The sequence below is a fragment of the Lynx rufus genome, unplaced genomic scaffold, assembly GCF_022079265.1.
Source record: "Lynx rufus isolate CCGP_SWC_20201006 ecotype Redwood Valley unplaced genomic scaffold, mLynRuf1.p SCAF_4, whole genome shotgun sequence".
NCBI lineage: Eukaryota > Metazoa > Chordata > Mammalia > Carnivora > Felidae > Lynx > Lynx rufus.
This window is the reverse complement of record NW_025814856.1, coordinates 131,918,741-131,925,269: the sequence shown is the minus strand read 5'-3', so window position 1 is coordinate 131,925,269 and position 6,529 is coordinate 131,918,741.

Below are 6,529 nucleotides of genomic sequence, written 5' to 3'. Positions count from 1 at the left end.
TCAGCCACACTGCTCTTGCTGGTCATTTCCAGGACACAACTCTGCTCTCCTATCTCCATTTTCTCTTTCACATTGTTCCATGTTCTTGTAACGTCCTTCCTCCCACCTTCACCTTACAAAATTTTAGCCATCTTTCAAGGTGTAGCTCAAATCCCCCACCTCCTTCACGAAGCTTCTAACCAGAATTGTTTCTTCCTCCTCACAACTCTCAGCACTCTTTGTAATGCTCTGTTGCCACTAATTATATCACCACAGGCCACACAGCTTTTTCTAAGATGCTCTTCAAGGGGCAAGAATTCAAGGTAGCTTTCATTTTGCTTAACCCTGAAGCAGCAAGTAAACTACACAGACCTTGTAAACCAGATAAGGACGCAGGTTGGTGGACATAGCTCACACTAATTTCCCTTCCGATGACTACACATCTGAAGTCTGGTGGCCTGGGTGCACATTGAGTGAGATGACCCTAGGTTGGAGAAGCACAGAACTCCGTAACTTTTATAAACCCAGACTCTCCATCATCTGGAAACAACTAATACTACACATAAGGCAATAATCTTGCTACAGTGTGAGCCCATTACCCAGGCTTGATGTCCAGGTTCCAGACCTTGAACTTGTACTTTGCCTGCATGTGAGGCATCTTCCTTTTATCTGCATCCATATTCAAGTCCACTTACAGGCTTTTCTTGGGCAGGCCCAGCCACATCATACACACACTTGTTTTACGTTTAGTGGTGAACACATCTGTCATCTAATAAAATTGCCAGGTCTCCAAGAACAAGAACCTTGTTTTCATTATTCCTACTCCTCATGGCATATAAAGAAGTGCTATCTTTGTAATTACAGTCAATGTCTGTTAAATGAATGGTTAAGAAATAATCATTGACTAGATTTCTCTAGTTCAAGAAAAGGGAGATATATTACATGCATGGAAGATAACTTTCAAATTACGAACTCCAAGAAGAACTTTTGATAAAATCATCTTAATATATTTTTATATCTATAGTTACCTCAGATATGTACAAATACCAAGAAGATTTAGTCACTGTCCTCATTACACAGTGGTCCTTAACATATTGGTTTTACAACATATTTAAAGAAATTATGAGACTCCATACAACATTAAGTGAGTCACCAAATGACTACAAATAGCAGGAAGAAAGGGGAACCCAGGACACAAGGGCTTTTTCCTAGCCAGGCTTTGCCTGTTTATTCAGGAAAGAACACCTTCCCTGGGGATTTCTACCTAGGTCTCACTGGCCAGACTTTTGTCACCTGACAGTCCCTGACCTAAAGGGAGTCTCGAAGACAAGGTTTTTTATCTGGAGTTATTGACAATCAAAACTGCAGTTCTGTCGATAAGAACGAAGGGGAGATCCTGGATGTAGAGTAGGCATCTAGCAGTGTGTTCTTCATGTACTATGAGACAAAGTCTTCCCATGTTCTAACAAGTATCACATATTTGTTACCAACTTGACATTATGTGCTGTCTCTCACCTCTTACCAGTAGTAAGATGTATCCTCCTCCTAAAAAAACACAACCTACTACTCAGTTTAACATTGTGTCTAACAGATATCACTATCATGGTAAGCATACTCATTGTTGTAAAAATAGATTTTAAATTAATCTGAATTTGTCGGCACACCTGAGAAGAGTTCTAAGCTCTCATGGGGTCTATATCCTGAGAAATATGGTTCAAGAACAATTAACACAAATAAGACTTGGGTATTCAAACCTCCCTTGAAGGCATAAACATAAAAGGTTTTCTTTGAATGTCTTTAGTCATGGCTTCCTTGGGATTCTTTGCATGGCATTAAGCAGAATTAAATGTCTCCCAGATCCAGCTGAGACTTATCATAACCTAGATCCTACCTATCTCTCCCAACTCACCTCTCAACACCTAACAACACAGTCCCTTCCCTTCTGCCACATGGAACCCCTGGCAGGTCTCAGAGCTCATCATGCTCAAGCTTCCAAGCCTCTCCCACTCCTTGCCCACTATGGCACATTGCCTAAAGTGTCTTCTTTACCACCTCAGACTACAAAGTTTATCCCCCCCTTAAGACTGACAGCCCTCCCTCACCCCTGAGCTTCCACGATTGCCATTCAGATCTCAGCTTAAGTGACACATCCCTGAAGAGGCCTCCCCTACTCTCTGTTCTAAGGTAGCCCCCTTATCCCACCTACCACCACCCCACCTATGTTATTCTCCTAAAGCACATCTCACCACCTAAGGTTTCTCAAGTTCAGTTATTGTTTTCTCTTGTAGAGTGTTTTCTCTAGTACAATGTTAGCATTATAAGAAAAGAGATTTTGTTTTACTCACTGCTGTATCTTCAGTACTGGTACTTAGTAGATGTTCAATTAACGTTTACTGAACAAATAAATGGATAAATAACTGAATGTCACTCCCCTGCCTGAAACATCCTTCTCCACAATCTCCCTTCATCCTTTAAGTCACAGATCCTGGACCTCCCTCCCCTCCCCTGTCAGATTTAAATGTCTCTCTTCTATGTTCCTATAGTGCTGTTCCCTAGAACAGCAGTAATTATATGTATTATAATTCTTGATTACTTGTCTGTTTCCCCATCAGACACAAAATGGGCAAAGTCCAAGATCATCATTACTGAATCAGACACCAGAGCTTTACAAGCACGTGCAGCACCTTTGTGCAAATTAGAGGCCAGGGCACCCAGCTTGATGAGTAATAATGAGCTGGAATTTAACCCCCTCTCTCCCTTCATCAGGGAACAACCTATCCATCTGTACACAGGGGCCCTGGTAGACGGTAGTTGTTTAATTCGGTGAGGGAGTGAATTTCCTCTGTATCTGGGCAATTTTCTTAAAGAGAAAGAAACTAAAGTTGGGAAAGGATGATACTAACAATTATCAGAAGTCCACTCTGCTGTTGGTGCTTTTCTGGTTTTTTCCTTTTTTTTTTTTTTTTTTTTTTACCACCTTATTGAGGTATGATTGACATACAAAAAGCTGTGCTTGTTTGATGGATACAACCTGACGAGTTTGGAAGTATGTATATGCTAGTGAAACCATCACCACAATCAATGCCATAAACATATCCATCACCTCCAAAAGTTTCCTCCTACCTTCTGTGTGTCTGTATGTCTGTGTAATAAGAACACTTAATTCTAGGTTCATTTCACATCTTATATACTTCTTACACTGTATGCATGACAGATCAGTTTTAACACTTTGTGGATAAAAAACTGGGCTCAGAGAGGTTTTGTCAGTTCCCCAACGTTGTACCATTATCAAATAGTTTGTGATTGAAACCCGGGCCCATCTGATTCCAAGGTTGTCCTTGGCTGACCTGGGCCACATGGGGCCCTGACTGCTTCTTCCCAGGAGCCACAGGTTATGTATGTTGTTCCGCTAGGACGGGCCCATGTGGGCACAGTCTTGCCTTGTTCAGCCTTTTTTTGGTGTCCTTTGACCCCTACTATTTCTGACTGCCTGTTTGTTTGGCAGATTTAGAGTTTTCTGATATTTCTAGGCAATAGCAGAATTGTATTATCAAATAGTAATGTTATTCAATCAAATAATTTTTTTATGTTTATTTTTTGAGAGAGAGAGAGAGCATGCAAGCAGGGGAGCGGCAGAGAGATGAGGGGAGACAGAGGATCTGAAGCAGTCTCCGTGATGAGAGCAGAGAGCCCGACGTGGGGCTCGTCATGATCCACAAGATCATGACCTGAGCCAAAGGCCGACTGAGCCACCCAGACACCCCTCAATCAAATAATTTTTTAATGCATTATCACTTGTTATGTTTTAGGTTATGTTGCTTTCTTAACAGTTTTACAAGTTTTGTTTTATTGCCAGGAATGGTGATAATGCAACACGCTAAATACGAAGTCCCTGTTTCTTTCTTTTAAGAAGAGATACAGTGGCAAAATTACTTAAAGCTCCTAAGTTTCCAAATATATTTTGTTTGCCTTTTTTTCTTTTTGTTATGTAGGAGACATTTCTTTGGTTTGTCAGTTTTGAAATTGCATACACTTAGTCTAATGAAATTTCTGAAAAAAATAAAAGATAATAAGGTTGTCAAAGGTCTTCTAAGAAGAGAATGTTGCTTATCTCACGAAGTTGTGCTAATATCAAGAATACAGTATAAGGCTATGAGAAAAGAGGACAATGAGCTGTAAATACTACAATATACACATGCAGACCATGTTTATCACAGGTTGTATTGAAGGGGCTTTGCATGGCAACAGCATATGTATGGATTTTCTTTTCTTTGAAGAGAGAGCTATCATTGGACTTTTTCATTTGGATGTCCTCCGATACTTCATACCCAACATAATCAAAATCAATTTTTTTCTCTACTGACCCCTCTCTCCTAAAATCCTCAGTCAGTTCTCCTTACCCCACTTTCTCTGTGGTAGCACCAATCTTCTGGCCAAATAACCAGAGAATCTTAAATTAAAAAAAGACTTGAGGTCATCTACCTCAAACTCCTATCTCATCTAGGAAACACTTTGGCAACATGACCAAGATCCTGATCTCTAACTCAGTCTAGCGGATCTCTAACTCAGGGTTTGAGTCCTGGCCACACTCCCTACAATGGATTCGTGAGCAAATCGCTTCCCCCTCTGTGCCTTGGTTTCAATGAGAATAATACTAGAACCTATTTCACAGACTTATAATGAGGAATATGTGAAATAATACATGTAGAGCACTTAGCCCGGTGCTAAGTAACACATAGTAAACAATAAATGTTAGTCTTTAACATTAGCAAGCAGATATTTATTCATCTTAAATTCTGCCAGTGCTAAGCATTGCACAACTTTCAAGACAGATCATTCCAGTATTGCCCAGTTATCATTTTAAGAAGTCTCATATTTCTTCAACATTCATCAGGTGTCTGCTATGTATAACATGCAATGCTAGAACCTGAGAACAAAGAGATGAGTGAGAACAGTTATCTGGCCTCTTGAAGTTCCTAATCTATCAAGAGTTCAGCACCAAGTGGCCTGTAGCTGTCCTGCCATCACAGCCCTGTTGGAGGTGATACTGTTACATTCCCCAGGGATTTGACCAATGAGATCCTTCATCTACCCCTGAGCAACTAGTCCACAGGCTCCCCAGAGAGGGCAATCCTCTCCTCTGCAGCAAACCACTTTGCCCTTGTGGACATCCATTTCCTTAGGTATAAAAGGGAGTAAATAATCCTGCCTATTATGTCACTGGATTGTTGTAAAAATAAAATGAGATCATTATGTAGTCTTTGTAATCTGTCCGGTATTCTATAAGGATGAGATACTCCATGTGTTAAGTGAAAGAAAGAAAGTCTTCTCTTCATGATGCAATTGTAGACAACAATCAGCAAGGGAAGATCTTCTGGCTAGGAGCTGGTAGACAGGGTAAGAGGAAGAACTGCACCAAGCCTCCAAAACAGGCTTCGCAACAAGGACAAGACTAGACTGAGTCAACAAGGCATCCGCATTGCTCCTGAAAATCTATTTGGTGGCCATCTATTTTGTTGGAAGGTCAACCAGGTTTTAGATCCAGACAGACCTAGAGTCAACAATGCTTATCTACCACTTACTGGTCTAGTTGGATGACCTTATGCAAGCTACTTACTCTAAGCCACAGCTTCCTCATTTGTAAATTAGATTCTCTCTTGGGAATTCAGAGTTAGAATTTAAAGACATTAAGCGCCTGGACTAGTCCTTTCAGCAGAGGGGATGTGATGTCAAGGAATGTAAATTAGCTGTCTATCATCATGAAAAAACAAGAAAGCCAGTTCCCACAGAGAAAAGAAACAGACAGGACTATAGAGAGAAGCAGGGACAAGAGATGGGCTTCTACTTTCAGACAGCAGAACTTCCTAAGATTCAGCTGAATTTGGGTTCCGGGATCACCCCTGAACTTTTTTTTTAATGTTTATTTTTGAGAGAGAGACAGCATGAGTGGGAGGGGGCAGAGAGAGAGAGAGAAAGACACAGAAACTGAGGCAGGTTCCAGGCTCTGAAATGACAGCACAGAGCCCAACGCGGGGCTTGAACTCATGAACAGTAAGATCATGATCTGAGCCAAAGTTGGACACTCAACCTACTGAACCATCTAGGTGCCCCTCCCCTGAACTTTTAAAATAAACCCTTTCTGGGGTGCCTGGGTGGCTCAGTTGGTTAAGCATCCCACTTCAGCTCAGGTCATGATTTTGCTGTCTGGTCCAAGTTCAAGCCCTGCATCAGGCTCTGTGCTGACAGCTCAGAGCATGGAGCCTGCTTTGAATTCTGTGTCTCCCTCTCTCTCAGCTCCTCCCCCACTCATGCTCTGTCTCTCTCTCTCTCTCTCTCTCAGGAATGAATAAACATTAAAAAATATTTTAAAAAGGCTGCAGAAACCTCTTACTCAACATGTCTCCGAAGGCAAGGGAAACAAAAGCAAAAATGAACTACTGGGACCTCATCAAAATAAAAAGCTTCTGCACAGCAAAGGGAACAATCAGCAAAACTAAAAGGCAACTGACAGAATGGGAGAAGATATTTGCAAACGACATATCAGATAAAG